Source organism: Eleutherodactylus coqui, chromosome 13, assembly GCF_035609145.1.
Source record: "Eleutherodactylus coqui strain aEleCoq1 chromosome 13, aEleCoq1.hap1, whole genome shotgun sequence".
Classification (NCBI taxonomy): domain Eukaryota; kingdom Metazoa; phylum Chordata; class Amphibia; order Anura; family Eleutherodactylidae; genus Eleutherodactylus; species Eleutherodactylus coqui.
Genome location: NC_089849.1, coordinates 85,212,858 through 85,231,651, shown reverse-complemented (window position 1 = coordinate 85,231,651; position 18,794 = coordinate 85,212,858). Strand labels below are relative to the sequence as shown.

The window sequence follows — 18,794 nt, the reverse complement described above, 5'->3', positions numbered from 1 at the left end:
CTAGCTTGGATACAAGATGTGATACGGGCGGGCATGGAGGCTCTAGTACCCTGTTGTACTGCCTCTAGCTTGGATACAAGATGTGATACGGGCGGGCATGGAGGCTCTAGTACCCTGTTGTACTGCCTCTAGCTTGGATACCAGATGTGATACGGGTGGGCATGGAGGCTCTAGTACCCTGTTGCACTGCCTCTAGTTTGTATACCAGATGTGATACTGGCGGGCATGGCGGCATACAGGTTCTGTATGGTATCCTGTGGCATATTGCTCCATATTTGCTATGTAACTGAACCTTTAGATCATGCAAAGTTGTAGGTTGTAGAAGTTGGTCTCCCAGATGGTCCCATACATGTTATCTTGGTGATAAATTTGGCCTGGCAGCCACGGAAGTATGACAATGTTGTGGGACATTCCTGTGACCCCCTTGTGTGTGCGGCCGAGCACACTTGTCAGCTGATAGGTAAGGGCACGCATCGCTGTACTCCGGCCAGGGCAGACCGGTGGGCAGAAGGCGCTGCACTGCTGCACGCCCAGCCCTAATGCTATAGCGCCACGTCCAGCAGCAGTAGGCGTGAGCCGGCAATCACGTCCTAATGTGACCGTCAGCCAGTGGTGCAGCAGTGAGCAGCTGCTCTCCTGATGGAAGCAGAACGCTGCAGTCATCCGCAGTACATTCCACACCAGCTGCGCCTTCTGTGGTACAAGGTCCGTATTCCGAGACCAGCATTCTTCCCAGCATGCACTGCAGCTTCTTCTCATTTGCATATAACATTGTCACAAAATGCTCTTCAGTTTGGCCAAAATACTCTATATTAATGGGTTTTATTATTACAGGCATGACATATTAGGTAAAATATCACAGCAGGATACATTATTTTTAATTTATAAAAGTAATCTCTCCACAATGTAAGAACTTCTCTCCCGCGGGACCATAAATACCGCCGGGGCTGTCTGCAGTATTGTGCTTGCTTCGGCAGCACATATACTAAAATTGGAACGATACAGAGAAGATTAGCATGGCCCCTGCGCAAGGATGACACGCAAATTCGTGAGGCGTTCCATATTTTTGCACCGATTCTTCAATTAGAATTAAAAAAAAAATTCTAACATAACATTTTTTTCTCCTTATAGGTTTTAACTCGGAGTAATAATAATAATTGTCTCACGGTGCCACCACTAAAAGGTGTATTTTTTGTGCCATGTGACTACAGGCATACAGCAAATGTACCCGAGGCGCCATAACCACGTACAGTGTAACCCCCCCCAGAAGTTGTGGGATGACACTTTTGTCTGTGTGATTGTAACGTTGTTATAAGTGAGTGATTACAATATCGGAGTAAAAGGATCATTTAGGCGACTTTCACACGGGCGACCCCCTATTTTGTGTCTGCAATATTTGGTTGCCAGCAATGCTTTTTTTTTAGAATAATCTCCCATCGCAGTGCTGACGGCCACAATAAAATTGCGCGATAAAAAATGTACAATTTTTTATTGCGAAAATGAATAGGACTTTCCATTATCAAAATTGCATCGCAACACAATCTTGTTGCATTGCGAGGCGATAAAAAGGAGCGGCTCCATAGCGAAACCTGGGAGATAAAAAGAATCGCACATCGCAGAAAGATAGAGCAGCCGTTATTTTTTGTTCTCTCAACATCACATCAGTGAAAACATCACAGATGGGAAGGAAACCGTTGGTTTCATAATCTGCTTTTTTTTTTTTTTAAATCAAAGATTTTTATTGTTGGACAGCTTGCGTATGTGATACAAATTATCAAAATACTTTTGCATGTAGACATGTATGAGAAGTAAACAATTATTACTTACATTACTTTAGCGGGTGGATCACATGTTAAACATTGGCATGCTGTCCGAAACATTTTTCAATATTAAGGGGGGGGGGGGGGGGGTGAATAAAAGAGAAAAACCAGTAGCATAATTTGTACAGTTTAAACAATTGTTGCATCATTATCGAATGTGTCATGCGACTGCTAGTTATTGTGGGGGGGGGGGGAGGGGGGGAGGGGAGGGAGAGGGAAGGTCGAGGAGTAAAAAGGGGGATGAGGTGGGTAGATGGGTGGGGGAAGTGAGATGGGTAGGTAAATTAGAAGCAAGGGAAGGCCATAAACAAGGCCTATAAACAGCACTTAATCTTCAGGTAGGTCCAGTGATGAAATGTTTTTGTTCGAGAATAGTTTTACCCAGGGTCCCCACGTCTCATTAAATTTCAGAATCGTATTACTTCTTAGGGCTAGTATTTTTTCAAATGAGCTATGTTTAGATATCAAATGTATGAGATCTGACCGACTCGGCAGGGATTCAGACCTCCAGTTTTTAGTGACCAGAAATTTGGCACCCAACAGGATATGTCCTATGAGGTTTTTTGTTTGAGGAGCTATCCCATCCGAGTCTACTAGAAGTAAGGCTAGTTTTGGGTTGAAAGGTAGGCGAATTCCAGAAACATCTTGTAGTATTTTGTATGTGTCTTTCCAGAAAGGTTTTAGGCGTGGACAATTCCAAAAGATGTGTAGCAGGGAACCTCGACCTCCACATCCTCTCCAGCATAGGTCATTTGGGGATAAATTTCTGCTTTTTAGCAGAGTTGGAGTGAAATACCATCTGGTAAGTACCTTTAAATGGGTCTCTATCAAGTTTGCCCCTCGTGAGGCCCGTTTTGCCCATCTAAATGCTTTCTTCCAATGGTCTGTGGGAATTTCATGTTCTAAGTCTCTTTCCCAGTTAAGTAAGTGGCATTTTTTTGTTGTTCCCAGCAGGCCTGTGAAAACATCATAAAAAGATCTCGTATTTGGTATCTTTTGGGTGTTGTTTAGTATGATAAGCACTGGTTTGGGGATTTTCAGAGATTTAATATCTTGTAAATGAAAAAAGGAAGCGATTTGGAGATATTTGAGTTTTTCATGCGATGTTATGTGGTATTTAGATTGAAGTTCCTGGAAGGATATGAAGTGTTTCTTGGGAAACAGGTCAGAGAAATATATGATTCCTCTGTCTAGCCATGGTTTTAAATAGAGGTCGGGAATGAAATATTCCAGTGTTCTGAGGGGTATTTTGTTAAAGACGTTGCTAGAATGTTTTTCAGTTTTTTGTAAGAAATCCCTCCAGGCCTCCAACGTGGCCTGCATAGTAGGAGAGAGACCGGGGAGGTTCAAGTGTTTGTTAAAGTGAGGAGCAGTTGAGGCTAGAGTTTGTGCGTATAACAGTAAAGTTAGAGGTCTCTGTTTGTTGTATTCTGTTTCCAAAGCAGGCCAACTTATGTTTGCGTTATATTTTATCCAAGAGGATATTTGACTTAAAATAGTGGCCTTACGATAGAATTCTAGATTGGGCAGGCCTAAACCTCCCTGGTCTCTATTTAATGATAGGATAGAGAGTGCTATTCTTGGTTTTTTATTTTGCCAAATATATTTGGATAGTTGTTTTTGAAAACTTTGGACTATTTGTTTCGGAACTTGTATAGGTAGGGTTCTGAAGAAGTGTAAAATGTTTGGGAGAATAATCATTTTGTATGCTGTCACTCGTCCCAACCACGATAGGTTTCGTGTGCTGAAAGCGTCTAGTTCTTTTTGTATCTCCGTTAGGAGGGGGGAGAAGTTAGCCGGGATTAAAGGGGTGGTCTCGCGAAACCAAGTGGGGTTATACACTTCCGTATGGCCATATTAATGCACTTTGTAATGTACATCGTGCATTAAATATGAGCCATACAGAAGTTATTCCACTTACCTGCTCCGTTGCTAGCGTCCTCGTCTCCATGGTTCCGTCTAAATTCGCTGGCAGCTTGCTTTTTTAGACGCGCTTGCGCAGTCCGGTCTTCTCCATTCAGCACGAGCCGCTTCAGTGTGCTCCCCGCTACAGCTCTTCTGCGCATGCGCAGACGAGCTGTCACTGCTCGGGAGCGCGCTGGAGCGGCCATTCTGTACCTTCCTCTGTTAGAGGAAGGTGCAGAAACTGGAGCTGCCGTCCTGAGAAGCTGCCCAGGTGTCCAGCTGTCCCGAGAAGCCGCCCAGGTAAGTGATGGGTCGGGGGTGATGTTCACTGACAGGTGAAGGCCCCGGAGCCCAGCGCTGGGCTCCGGAACCCAGCGCTGGGCTCCGGAACCCAGCGCTGGGCTCCGGAACCTAGCGCTGGGCTCCGGGGCCTTCACCTGGGCTCCGGAACCCAGCGCTGGGCTCCGGGGCCTTCACCTGGGCTCCGGAACCTAGCGCTGGGCTCCGGGGCCTTCACCTGGGCTCCGGGGCCTAGCGCTGGGCTCCGGGGCCTTCACCTGGGCTGAGGGTCTAGCGCTGGGGAGCCGGGAGTGTAGCGCTGGGGAGCCGGGAGCGTAGCGCTGGCGAGCCGGGAGCGTAGCGCTGGCGAGCCGGGGGCTAGCGCCGGTTACCTGCTGCCTGGCGGTGGGTGACTGGTCGGCGGCTGCGGTGGGTCCGGTCGGCGGCTGCGGGGCGTCGTGTTGCCATGGAGACACAGCTGGCAGCGTCTCGGGAGCGCGCACGTCGGGCTGCAGCGAGCGACGGGAAAAGAGTCGGCGGCCATCTTGGGGAAACTTTTATAAGTTGCTGAAACGCTGGAACGGTAAGTACGAACCAGCTAGAAAAGTCATTTACAGGGGGGCTTAGTAATGTATACTTAATGGGGGGGACTGGGCAAAAAAAAAAAATCACTGCTTCCTCGAGACATCTCCTTTAAGTTTGAAATGGGGTAGCATAATTTTATCCCTAAGTATGGGATACTATTATTCTGCCATTGGAACAAGAATTCTCTTTTGATATCTTGTTTTAGGTTTTCATTTATGTGTATGCCCAGAATTTGGGATTTAGTAATGTTTAGTTTGTAAAAGGATGCCTCTGCGAATTCGGATAGGATATGGTGTACTTTTCTGAGGGATTGAAGTGGATTTGTAAGTGTGAGTAGGATGTCGTCTGCAAATAGACTGATTTTGTGTTGGCGGTGTCCTGCGTGAATGCCGTGTATGTCTGAGTTGTTTCTAATGTGTTCAGCTAGGGGTTCCATGACCAGTGTAAATAATAGAGGTGATAAGGGGCATCCTTGGCGAGTACCGTTAGTTATAGAAAATGAGTTTGATAGATTCCCATCTACTAGGACTCTAGCTGATGGAGTTGTATATAGTGCTGTTATTGCGTTAAAGATGTTACCGCTGAATCCAAATTTATTTAGTGTCGAAAAAGCAAATTCCCAATGCAGGCGGTCAAATGCTTTTTCAGCATCCAGGGACACCAGTATAGAAGGGGATTGAGTTTTGGAATTTTTATGGATCAGATTTAGGATTCTTCTGGTCGCATCTGATGCCTGTCTTCCACTAGTGAAACCTACCTGATCTGAATGCACTATATCAGGTAGGATATTTATGAGTCTGCGGGCGATGGTTTTTGCATAGATTTTAATATCGCAATTAAGTAGCGAGATAGGCCTAAAGTTGTCCGGAGAGGTGGGATTTTTCCCGGGTTTAGGAATTGTGACTATCGTTGCTTCTAACATCTCCGGGGGGAAAGAATGTTGTTGGATGCCTTGGTTGAAAGCCTGTGACATATGAGAGACCAGAGGTGAGTAAAAGGTTTTGTAGTAATCATTCGAGAATCCATCTGGACCAGGTGCTTTCTGTAGTTTTAAGGTTTGAATGGTGTCTTTAATTTCCTCGGGTGAGATAGGAGTATTTAAGTAGGTTAGGTGTTTTTCTGTAAGGGTTGGAAGTTTTATTTTCTTTAGAAAGGAGTTTATTATCTGGGGAGATGGTTGGGGCGTGTCTTTATCTTCCCTTAAATTATAGAGTTTTTTATAATATTGTCGGAAGGTTTCTGATATTTGGTTGGGATGGAATAGTTTTGTCTTTTGGTTGTTTGGGTCTAGAATGAAGGGAATTGAAGATTTTTGTATTCTTTTTTTGACCATTTTCGCCATCATGCGCGAGGGTTTATTGTTGGAAATGTAGAAGGTGGAGCGGAATGATTTCTGCTCTCTGTCGTAGTTGTCGAGCAGGGTATTCCTAAGTTTGTGTCTTAATTCAAACAGTTCCTCGTGTATCTTTTCCGTAGGGGACTCGCGTAATTTTTGTTCTGTGATGGATATCTGAGTTATAAGCGTGTCTAAGTGTTTCGTTTTTTCCTTTTTGTATTGTGAACTAATTGTAATTAAGGAACCTCTTATAAATGCTTTGTGAGCATTCCAAATAGTGAGTGGGGATACCTCAGAGGTAGTGTTGTTTGAAAAATATTCTCCTAGGTCTGTCTGGATTTTTTCACGAAATTTCGGGATTTTCATGAGATACGTATTGTTTCTCCAAGTTTTTGTTTTTCCCTGTGAGCCTTCCAGATTTATGGAGAGTAATGTTGGGGCGTGGTCGGACCATGTTATTTTGCCTATTTGGGCTCTCGTGAGTAGTGATAAAGCGTTTTTGTTGGTTAGGATGAGATCAATTCTGGAGAAGGACTTATATCTAGCCGAGTAGAAGGAATATTCTTTCGAGGATGCGTTTAAGCATCTGAAAGTGTCAAAGATATTTTCCTTATGTAGCCAGGGTAGCAGAGAGGGAGAGGATCTTAGTTGTCCTCTTGATGAGTCCATTGATTTATCCGGGACTGCATTAAAGTCTCCGCATATGATTAAGGTTCCTGTTTCGCATTTCCTAATTTTCCTCATTAGTTTATTTAAGAAGCGTAGCGGGGCGTAATTAGGCGCGTATAGGTTTACAAGTGTAAATGGTTTAGAGTTTAATAACCCTGTCAGGATGAGATATCTACCGTCAGGATCTGCGGTTTCTGAAAGAATTTCTGTATGAATAGTATCTCTAAATGCTATTAAAACCCCTGCTTTCTTTTTTGAGGAGCATGCAGTAAAAATTTTAGGAAATTTTTTGTGAAGTAGTGTCAAGGAGGTGGAGGATGCAAGGTGAGTTTCCTGCACACACACAACATCCGCATTGGGGGAAATTGCTTCCTTCCATAGTGAGGATCTTTTAAAAGGGGAATTCAGCCCATTTGCGTTTATAGAAAATATTTTTATTGGCATTGTTTCTACGTTTGTTGAAGTAGGAGGTGAGAGACGTGGAAAGTCGGGCGTTACGTGGACCTGTTAGTGGTTAAGAGGATTAACAAAATAACGGTGAAACCACTTTTTATATTCCTTAACAGATATCTAAAGTATCTCAATATTGCAAAATAACGTTGCAAATTTTACTTTTAAGATTGGAAGGAAGAAAAAGAGAAAGAATGCAACTAAGAATCAAGACAGTAATATTTGACTTTTCAGGTGTGAAATAGAGTGAGGTATGGTTTGTTTCAGGTTAAAAACCTGTACCAAAAATATTGGGGGGGGAAAGTTCGCCTGGAATACGCCGGGCCTGACCACCTCATATTTTCGAGAGGTTAAAATTGAAGGAACTTCCTCTTCTCAGAAGGTGGTTAGTTGTAAGGCGGCCTTTGATCTTTCGCGTAGCTGTTCTTTGAGAATGTATTTTGGTTATTTGGTGGAGGTATATTTATCCCCCATTTTCTGCAAATCTGGACGGCATCTTCTGGTTTGAGAATAACGTGGATAGTGTCGTCTTTCTTTATCAGGATTTTAGTCGGGAAGCCCCATCTATATGGAATTTTTTCATGGCGTAGAGCTTCGGTGAATGAGGAGAATCTCTTTCTCTCCTGCATAGTGGTTTTGGATAAATCTGTATATAGACGGATATTTTCTAAGGGTGCTGGTAGCGGATTTACTTTCCTCGCGGCTAGCATGAGGGCTTCTTTTGTCTGGAAAAAGTGTATTCTTGCAATAATGTCTCTTGGGATAGAGTCTGCGAGAAATCTAGGCTTGGGTAGCCTATGTGCTCTGTCAATTGATAGATCTAGGTTGGAGGCATTGGGGAGCAAAGTAGCCATTAAGCTCTTTAAGTACGTTGGAATTTCAGATGTTGAGATGTTTTCCGGGATTCCACGGAATTTAATATTGTTTCTCCTGTTTCTATCCTCCATGTCGGCTAATTTCGTTTTAAGTTGGGTTACTTCCTCTACCAGCTCGTAATGCGCATCTATCAATGCATTATGCGACTGAGAGAATTCTCCCATTTTATTTTCTGTATGAGATACTCTTTCTCCTAGGTCTTCTAATGTGGCTTTAAGGGAGGTTTTCAAAGAGTTAAAATTGTGTTGTAGGGAGTCGCTGAAAGCGATTACCATCTCCTTAATGAAAGACTCTGAAGCTGGTTGAGAGGATGAAGGGAGAGCTGTAATGTACTCTTTTATAGATGGGGTGTTTAGTTGTTTGTTTAATGGCTCTTCCAATCTGGGTTTCTGTTTGAGCGGACTTATTGTAGGGGACTGTCCTTTCACTGCAAGTGAAGAGGAGACCGACGCCATTTTGTGGGCATCATGTGGAGACATGTTATGTCTTTTTTCTGCGGGCATATGAGGAGCTAGGGATTCTTGGAGCTCACTGTCAGAGGTGTGTAATACGTGATCTGTGGGGGAACTCTCCCCAGACCGAGAACTCTGCTTTTAACAGTCTGAATAAGCAGAACAAGCAGTTTCCTCTGGTGTTGTATGCCTGGGAGTGCCGGGCGCCATTTTGTGGGCATATTGTGGGCACTGCTAAGCCTTTTGTCAGTCTTTTTAATGTGGTCTGAGGTGTTTGCAGTTTCACTCACCGCAATTCCAGGAGACCGATCTGGTGAGGAGTCCTCCGGTGCCAGTGGAGAGAGAGAGCCTTCTCCTCCTATGCTTGTGCAGGGCGCGGGACAGTTCGGAGCACTCGCTGCAGGTGTCAGTTTAGCTGTCGGCGCTGTGAAGAACTCCTCCAGCCGCTTCGGCTGCGGGCGCTGAGCTCGGCGTCGGGACATTTCCTGATGAGTGCTCAGGTCCAGGGAGGTTACTGGAGGTATTTTGCGAGAGGGGAAGCTCTTTTTCATCGGCTAAGGGTAGCTTTTAGGTGGAAGACCGAGCGGAGCTCCGGATTTACACGGCCATCTTAAGCTCGTCCAGGCCACGCCCCCCCATAATCTGCTTTTTTACTGACTATCGCATCAGGCGAAAATCGCACGATTTTCTTGCCTGTCTGAAACCACCCTTATTGCGGAAAACTGATGCCTTGTACGAAGACTCCAGTACCCTGTTGTACCGCATCTAGCTTAGATACAAGATGTGATACAGACAGGCATAGAGGCTCTAGTACCCTGTTGTACCGCCTCTAGCTTGGATGCAAGATGTGATACAGACAGGCATGGAGGCTCTAGTACCCTGTTGTACTGCCTCTAGCTTGGATACAAGATGTGATACAGACAGGCATGGAGGCTCTAGTACCCTGTTGTACCGCCTCTAGGTTGGATACAAGATGTGATACAGGCGGGCATGGAGGCTCTAGTACCCTGTTGTACCGCCTCTAGCTTGGATACAAGATGTGATACGGGCGGGCATGGAGGCTCTAGTACCCTGTTGTACCGCCTCTAGCTTGGATACAAGATGTGATACAGGTGGGCATCGAGGCTCTAGTACCCTGTTGTACCGCCTCTAGCTTGGATACAAAATGTGATACAGGTGGGCATGGAGGCTCTAGTACCCTGTTGTACCACCTCTAGCTTGGATACAAGATGTGATATAGATAGGCATGGAGGCTCTAATACCCTGTTGTACCACCTCTAGCTTGGATACAAGATGTGATACAGACAGGCATGGAGGCTCTAGTACCCTGTTGTACCGCCTCTAGGTTGGATACAAGATGTGATACAGGCGGGCATGGAGGCTCTAGTACCCTGTTGTACTGCCTCTAGCTTGGATACAAGATGTGATACAGGCGGGCATGGAGGCTCTAGTACCCTGTTGTACCGCCTCTAGCTTGGATACAAGATGTGATACGGGCGGGCATGGAGGCTCTAGTACCCTGTTGTACCGCCTCTAGCTTGGATACAAGATGTGATACGGGCGGGCATGGAGGCTCTAGTACCCTGTTGTACCGCCTCTAGCTTGGATACAAGATGTGATACAGGCGGGCATGGAGGCTCTAGTACCCTGTTGTGCCGCCTCTAGCTTGGATACAGGATGTGATACAGGTGGGCATGGATGCTCTAGTATCCTGTTGTACTGCCTCTAGCTTGGATACAAGATGTGATACAGACAGGCATGGAGGCTCTAGTACCCTGTTGTACCACCTCTAGCTTGGATACAAGATGTGATACAGGCAGGCATGGAGGCTCTAGTACCCTGTTGTACCACCTCTAGCTTGGATACAAGATGTGATACAGGCAGGCATGGAGGCTCTAGTACCCTGTTGTACCACCTCTAGCTTGGATACAAGATGTGATACGGGCTGGCATGGAGGCTCTAGTACCCTGTTGTACCGCCTCTAGCTTGGATACAAGATGTGATATAGACAGGCATGGAGGCTCTAATACCCTGTTGTACCACCTCTAGCTTGGATACAAGATGTGATACAGACAGGCATGGAGGCTCTAGTACCCTGTTGTACTGCCTCTAGCTTGGATACAAGATGTGATACAGGCGGGCATGGAGGCTCTAGTACCCTGTTGTACCGCCTCTAGCTTGGATACAAGATGTGATACGGGCGGGCATGGAGGCTCTAGTACCCTGTTGTACTGCCTCTAGCTTGGATACAAGATGTGATACGGGCGGGCATGGAGGCTCTAGTACACTGTTGTACTGCCTCTAGCTTGGATACAAGATGTGATACAGACAGGCATGGAGGCTCTAGTACCCTGTTGTACCACCTGTAGCTTGGATACAAGATGCGATACGGGCGGGCATGGAGGCTCTAGTACCCTGTTGTACTGCCTCTAGCTTGGATACAAGATGTGATACAGGCAGGCATGGAGGCAAAAGTACCCTGTTGTACCACCTGTAGCTTGGACACAAGATGTGATACAGGCGGGCATGGATGCTCTAGTATCCTGTTGTACTGCCTCTAGCTTGGATACAAGATGTGATACAGACAGGCATGGAGGCTCTAGTACCCTGTTGTACCACCACTAGCTTGGATACAAGATGTGATACAGGCGGGCATGGAGGCTCTAGTACCCTGTTGTACCGCCTCTAGCTTGGAAACAAGATGTGATACGGGCGGGCATGGAGGGTCTAGTACCCTGTTGTACCGCCTCTAGCTTGGATACAAGATGTGATACAGGCAGGCATGGAGGCAATAGTACCCTGTTGTACCACCTGTAGCTTGGACACAAGATGTGATACAGGTGGGCATGGAGGCTCTAGTACCCTGTTGTACTGCCTCTAGCTTGGATACAAGATGTGATACAGACAGGCATGGAGGCTCTAGTACCCTGTTGTACCACCTCTAGCTTGGATACAAGATGTGATACAGGCAGGCATGGAGGCTCTAGTACCCTGTTGTACCACCTGTAGCTTGGATACAAGATGTGATACGGGTGGGCATGGAGGCTCTAGTACCCTGTTGCACTGCCTCTAGCTTGGATACAAGATGTGATACGGGTGGGCATGGAGGCTCTAGTACCCTGTTGCACTGTCTCTAGCTTGGATACCAGATGTGATACGGGTGGGCATGGAGGCTCTAGTACCCTGTTGCACTGCCTCTAGTTTGGATACAAGATGTGATACAGGTGGGCATGGAGGCTCTAGTACCCTGTTGTACCGCCTCTAGCTTGGATACAAGATGTGATGCGGGCGGGCATGGAGGCTCTAGTACCCTGTTGTACTGCCTCTAGCTTGGATACAAGATGTGATACGGGCGGGCATGAAGGCTCTAGTACCCTGTTGTACCGCCTCTAGCTTGGATACAAGATGTGATACAGACAGGCATGGAGGCTCTAGTACCCTGTTGTACCGCCTCTAGCTTGGATATAAAAAGTGATAGGGGTGGGCTTGGAGGCTCTGGTACCCTGTTGTACCACCTCTAGCTTGGATACAAGATGTGATACGGGCGGGCATGGAGGCTCTAGTACCCTGTTGTACCGCCTCTAGCTTGGATACAAGATGTGATACAGGCGGGCATGGAGGCTCTAGTACCCTGTTGTACCACCTCTAGCTTGGATACAAGATGTGATACAGGCAGGCATGGAGGCTCTAGTACCCTGTTGTACCACCTCTAGGTTGGATACAAGATGTGATACAGGCAGGCATGGAGGCTCTAGTACCCTGTTGTACCACCTGTAGCTTGGATACAAGATGTGATACGGGTGGGCATGGAGGCTCTAGTACCCTGTTGCACTGCCTCTAGCTTGGATACCAGATGTGATACGGGTGGGCATGGAGGCTCTAGTTCCCTGTTGTACTGCCTCTAGCTTGGATACAAGATGTGATACAGACAGGCATGGAGGCTCTAGTACCCTGTTATACCACCTGTAGCTTGGATACAAGATGTGATACGGGCGGGCATGGAGGCTCTAGTACCCTGTTGTACCGCCTCTAGCTTGGATACAAGATGTGATACAGGCAGGCATAGAGGCTCTAGTACCCTGTTGTACCGCCTCTAGCTTGGATACAAGATGTGATACAGGCGGGCATAGAGGCTCTAGTACCCTGTTGTACCGCCTCTAGCTGGGATACAAGATGTGATACGGGCGGGCATGGAGGCTCTAGTACCCTCTTGTACCGCCTCTAGCTTGGATACAAGATGTGATACAGGCCGGCATGGAGGCTCTAGTACCCTTTTGTACCGCCTCTAGCTTGGATACAAGATGTGATACAGGTGGGCATGGAGGCTCTAGTACCCTGTTGTACCGCCTCTAGCTTGGATACAAGATGTGATATAGACAGGCATGGAGGCTCTAATACCCTGTTGTACCACCTCTAGCTTGGATACAAGATGTGATACAGACAGGCATGGAGGCTCTAGTACCCTGTTGTACTGCCTCTAGCTTGGATACAAGATGTGATACAGGCGGGCATGGAGGCTCTAGTACACTGTTGTACCGCCTCTAGCTTGGATGCAAGATGTGATACGGGCGGGCATGGAGGCTCTAGTACCCTGTTGTACCGCCTCTAGCTTGGATACAAGATGTGATACGGGCGGGCATGGAGGCTCTAGTACACTGTTGTACTGCCTCTAGCTTGGATACAAGATGTGATACAGACAGGCATGGAGGCTCTAGTACCCTGTTGTACCACCTGTAGCTTGGATACAAGATGTGATACGGGCGGGCATGGAGGCTCTAGTACCCTGTTGTACCGCCTCTAGCTTGGATACAAGATGTGATACAGGCCGGCATGGAGGCTCTAGTACCCTGTTGTACCGCCTCTAGCTTCGATACAAGATGTGATACAGGTGGGCATCGAGGCTCTAGTACCCTGTTGTACCGCCTCTAGCTTGTATACAAGATGTGATACAGGTGGGCATCGAGGCTCTAGTACCCTGTTGTACCACCTCTAGCTTGGATACAAGATGTGATATAGATAGGCATGGAGGCTCTAATACCCTGTTGTACCACCTCTAGCTTGGATACAAGATGTGATACAGACAGGCATGGAGGCTCTAGTACCCTGTTGTACCGCCTCTAGCTTGGATACAAGATGTGATACAGGCGGGCATGGAGGCTCTAGTACCCTGTTGTACCGCCTCTAGCTTGGATACAAGATGTGATACGGGCGGGCATGGAGGCTCTAGTACCCTGTTGTACCGCCTCTAGCTTGGATACAAGATGTGATACGGGCGGGCATGGAGGCTCTAGTACCCTGTTGTACCGCCTCTAGCTTGGATACAAGATGTGATACAGGCGGGCATGGAGGCTCTAGTACCCTGTTGTACCGCCTCTAGCTTGGATACAAGATGTGATACAGGTGGGCATGGATGCTCTAGTATCCTGTTGTACTGCCTCTAGCTTGGATACAAGATGTGATACAGACAGGCATGGAGGCTCTAGTACCCTGTTGTACCACCTGTAGCTTGGATACAAGATGTGATACAGGCAGGCATGGAGGCTCTAGTACCCTGTTGTACCACCTCTAGCTTGGATACAAGATGTGATACAGGCGGGCATGGAGGCTCTAGTACCCTGTTGTACCGCCTCTAGCTTGGATACAAGATGTGATACGGGCGGGCATGGAGGCTCTAGTACCCTGTTGTACTGCCTCTAGCTTGGATACAAGATGTGATACGGGCGGGCATGGAGGCTCTAGTACACTGTTGTACTGCCTCTAGCTTGGATACAAGATGTGATACAGACAGGCATGGAGGCTCTAGTACCCTGTTGTACCACCTGTAGCTTGGATACAAGATGCGATACGGGCGGGCATGGAGGCTCTAGTACCCTGTTGTACTGCCTCTAGCTTGGATACAAGATGTGATACAGGCAGGCATGGAGGCAAAAGTACCCTGTTGTACCACCTGTAGCTTGGACACAAGATGTGATACAGGCGGGCATGGAGGCTCTAGTACCCTGTTGTACCGCCTCTAGCTTGGATACAAGATGTGATACAGGTGGGCATGGATGCTCTAGTATCCTGTTGTACTGCCTCTAGCTTGGATACAAGATGTGATACAGACAGGCATGGAGGCTCTAGTACCCTGTTGTACCACCTCTAGCTTGGATACAAGATGTGATACAGGCAGGCATGGAGGCTCTAGTACCCTGTTGTACCACCTCTAGCTTGGATACAAGATGTGATACAGGCAGGCATGGAGGCTCTAGTACCCTGTTGTACCACCTCTAGCTTGGATACAAGATGTAATACAGGTGGGCATGGAGGCTCTAGTACCCTGTTGTACCGCCTCTAGCTTGGATACAAGATGTGATATAGACAGGCATGGAGGCTCTAATACCCTGTTGTACCACCTCTAGCTTGGATACAAGATGTGATACAGACAGGCATGGAGGCTCTAGTACCCTGTTGTACTGCCTCTAGCTTGGATACAAGATGTGATACAGGCGGGCATGGAGGCTCTAGTACCCTGTTGTACCGCCTCTAGCTTGGATACAAGATGTGATACAGGCAGGAATGGAGGCAATAGTACCCTGTTGTACCACCTGTAGCTTGGACACAAGATGTGATACAGGTGGGCATGGAGGCTCTAGTACCCTGTTGTACTGCCTCTAGCTTGGATACAAGATGTGATACAGACAGGCATGGAGGCTCTAGTACCCTGTTGTACCACCTCTAGCTTGGATACAAGATGTGATACAGGCAGGCATGGAGGCTCTAGTACCCTGTTGTACCACCTGTAGCTTGGATACAAGATGTGATACGGGTGGGCATGGAGGCTCTAGTACCCTGTTGCACTGCCTCTAGCTTGGATACCAGATGTGATACGGGTGGGCATGGAGGCTCTAGTACCCTGTTGCACTGCCTCTAGCTTGGATACCAGATGTGATACGGGTGGGCATGGAGGCTCTAGTACCCTGTTGCACTGCCTCTAGTTTGGATACAAGATGTGATACAGGTGGGCATGGAGGCTCTAGTACCCTGTTGTACCGCCTCTAGCTTGGATACAAGATGTGATACGTGCGGGCATGGAGGCTCTAGTACCCTGTTGTACTGCCTCTAGCTTGGATACAAGATGTGATACGGGCGGGCATGAACGCTCTAGTACCCTGTTGTACCGCCTCTAGCTTGGATACAAGATGTGATACAGACAGGCATGGAGGCTCTAGTACCCTGTTGTACCGCCTCTAGCTTGGATATAAAAAGTGATAGGGGTGGGCTTGGAGGCTCTGGTACCCTGTTGTACCACCTCTAGCTTGGATACAAGATGTGATACAGGCGGGCATGGAGGCTCTAGTACCCTGTTGTACCGCCTCTAGCTTGGATACAAGATGTGATACAGGCGGGCATGGAGGCTCTAGTACCCTGTTGTACCGCCTCTAGCTTGGATACAAGATGTGATACGGGCGGGCATGGAGGCTCTAGTATCCTGTTGTACCGCCTCTAGCTTGGATACAAGATGTGATACGGGTGGGCATGGAGGCTCTAGTACCCTGTTGTACCGCCTCTAGCTTGGATACAAGATGTGATACAGGCGGGCATGGAGGCTCTAGTACCCTGTTGTACCGCCTCTAGCTTGGATACAAGATGTGATACAGGTGGGCATGGAGGCTCTAGTATCCTGTTGTACCGCCTCTAGCTTGGATACAAGATGTGATACGGGTGGGCATGGAGGCTCTAGTACCCTGTTGTACTGCCTCTAGCTTGGATACAAGATGTGATACGGGCGGGCATGGAGGCTCTAGTACCCTGTTGTACCGTCTCTAGCTTGGATACTGTCGTAGAATTCCTTTGCGGAATCACGGCTTACTCAATTTGGAATGTTTACACCCTTCCATATTAATTCTGAATTGATAATGCGCATAAGAAGTTTCCACACTGACACGAGGTTCAGCATGCATAGCTTCCTCAATTCTAACTTTAATGATCGGCGTGTAGCCTGTTTTAAGAGTTTAACACATCCGCCCATCTGGGCAGGTCAAAGATTACATAGATACAACGTATTGTTTAATTATTGGATAAGCATCTTGCAATTCTTCCATCCTCCGGTCATCTGTGATTGGCCATCAGGTGGTGGATGAGATGAGTGGGTTGTCTTGGAGCCACGTGTGGTTCCTTCGATATGATTGGATGTTACATCATGAACTTTAAATTGCACAAACCTCCCATGTTATTTGCATACGTTTCCAGTAAAGTTGCTGGGGAAATTTTCGCGGTAACTTGAAAGCGGAAGCTTGTCTCAGATTCGGTTCATTGTCTACTTCCTAGTTCCTTTAATCACCCATGCAACCGGACAAACATATATTTATATCTTGGTTGCGTGCTAAATTCCATCCAGCAGAGTTTATAAAACAGATATTTCATATAAGCGGAAGTACCTATTGCATAACTGTAAGAACATTATATTTGTAGCAAGACAGAAAGCAAATATGTATACAGAATGTAAAATTGACAACTGTCTACTGCCAAGGCCCACCGATCCATATAGATATATACTGGGCTTCCACCACAGACCCCCCTTGAAACTATCTGTTTCACTAAACTCGCCCTGCTCCGTCCCACCCCCACCGCTGACCCTAGACTCGCATTGTGTTGTACACTGGAGCTATTGCTGTCATGGGGGTATAGGATGGTTCGACATCATCGTATTCTGGATCCATGATGACGACGTTTGCTCTGACAGTGGGCTTTTTGTTGGACGTCGTAGTGGGACAGGTGGACCAGGTAGTCATCAGGGTCGGAATACACTGTATGCAACAACAAACAGAAATTAGGATGACTTTAAAGGTGACAAATATAATCAGGTTAGGAGAGGTGCGACTTTCACTATTTCAGGTAAACACTGCATAACTTGTATAGAACCCCGCCTTCTTGACGTTACCTCGATTCATCAACAAGAGTGCAAAGTCAGGACTATCTAATTACTGATCAATATGACTAAACCCCTGTCTCATTAGTAAGTGCATGATCATATATATTAGTCTGGAAGGAAAGAGCTACAAGCTGATTATTCCCACTTCCCTTTTCCAGAGGCGGCAAGGTAACAGGACCAGGGGTGTTGTAACACCGGCATGTTGCGTGGACATTTAAACAATAAACAAATATTTGTGGACACACACAAATAGACAGAGCACCAGTACGGCTGGCTTTAGTCTTACTGCCCCTCGGGATCCGGTCTGTCAGTTCCCTTTCTTCGGAAGCCTTTTACCAGACTTTACCGAAGTAGCGATACCTGCCCAGACGTTTGACGGCTTCCTTACTCTTAGGCTTTGTAACCAAACCAGACCAGAGCAGGACAGCCTTTCCGTCAAACTACCCTCACAGGTCCCTTACTCTTAGGTTTTGTAACCAAACCTGGACCGAGTAATCGGGACACCTGCGCAGGGTCAACCCCCCCCTTAAGGCAGCTACTGACCTCGCCACTCGACCAGTACTCTCAACACAACAGGCATGTAAACATTCCTTTATATCTTATGACAGGTTCTTATCATGTGATCGAGCCTTAAAGAAGTACCTGTCGTCGTGCGTCTCCAAATCTATCGGCCTGACACGGCACATAGGCAAGCCCGGAGTTAGCCAAACAGGTATAGATAATTAATTTATCTTACCGTGTATTTGGTGGGCCCGCTAAGTCCAAGGTTGTCCATGTCCGTGCCTTGTGTCCGATTTCTTCGGAGCCTATCGATCACAGTCCCATCTGGGGTGCCACTGTCGTAGAATTCCTTTGCGGAATCACGGCTTACTCAATTTGGAATGTTTACACCCTTCCATATTAATTCTGAATTGATAATGCGCATAAGAAGTTTCCACACTGACACGAGGTTCAGCATGCATAGCTTCCTCAATTCTAACTTTAATGATCGGCGTGTAGCCTGTTTTAAGAGTTTAACACATCCGCCCATCTGGGCAGGTCAAAGATTACATAGATACAACGTATTGTTTAATTATTGGATAAGCATCTTGCAATTCTTCCATCCTCCGGTCATCTGTGATTGGCCATCAGGTGGTGGATGAGATGAGTGGGTTGTCTTGGAGCCACGTGTGGTTCCTTCGATATGATTGGATGTTACATCATGAACTATAAATTGCACAAACCTCCCATGTTATTTGCATACGTTTCCAGTAAAGTTGCTGGGGAAATTTTCGCGGTAACTTGAAAGCGGAAGCTTGTCTCAGATTCGGTTCATTGTCTACTTCCTAGTTCCTTTAATCACCCATGCAACCGGACAAACAGATATATTTATATCTTGGTTGCGTGCTAAATTCCATCCAGCAGAGTTTATAAAACAGATATTTCATATAAGCGGAAGTACCTATTGCATAACTGTAAGAACATTATATTTGTAGCAAGACAGAAAGCAAATATGTATACATAATGTA

At 46.9% G+C, this 18,794-nt stretch overlaps 1 non-coding gene across 1 annotated transcript; it reads left to right on the top strand.

Moving 5' to 3' along the window:
* The first annotated feature begins 961 nt into the window (after positions 1–961).
* Positions 962–1,068, top strand: LOC136588939 (U6 spliceosomal RNA). The gene has a single exon (XR_010787727.1). It is a non-coding gene; the product is annotated as a U6 spliceosomal RNA (small nuclear RNA).
* The last annotated feature ends 17,726 nt before the right edge of the window (positions 1,069–18,794 follow it).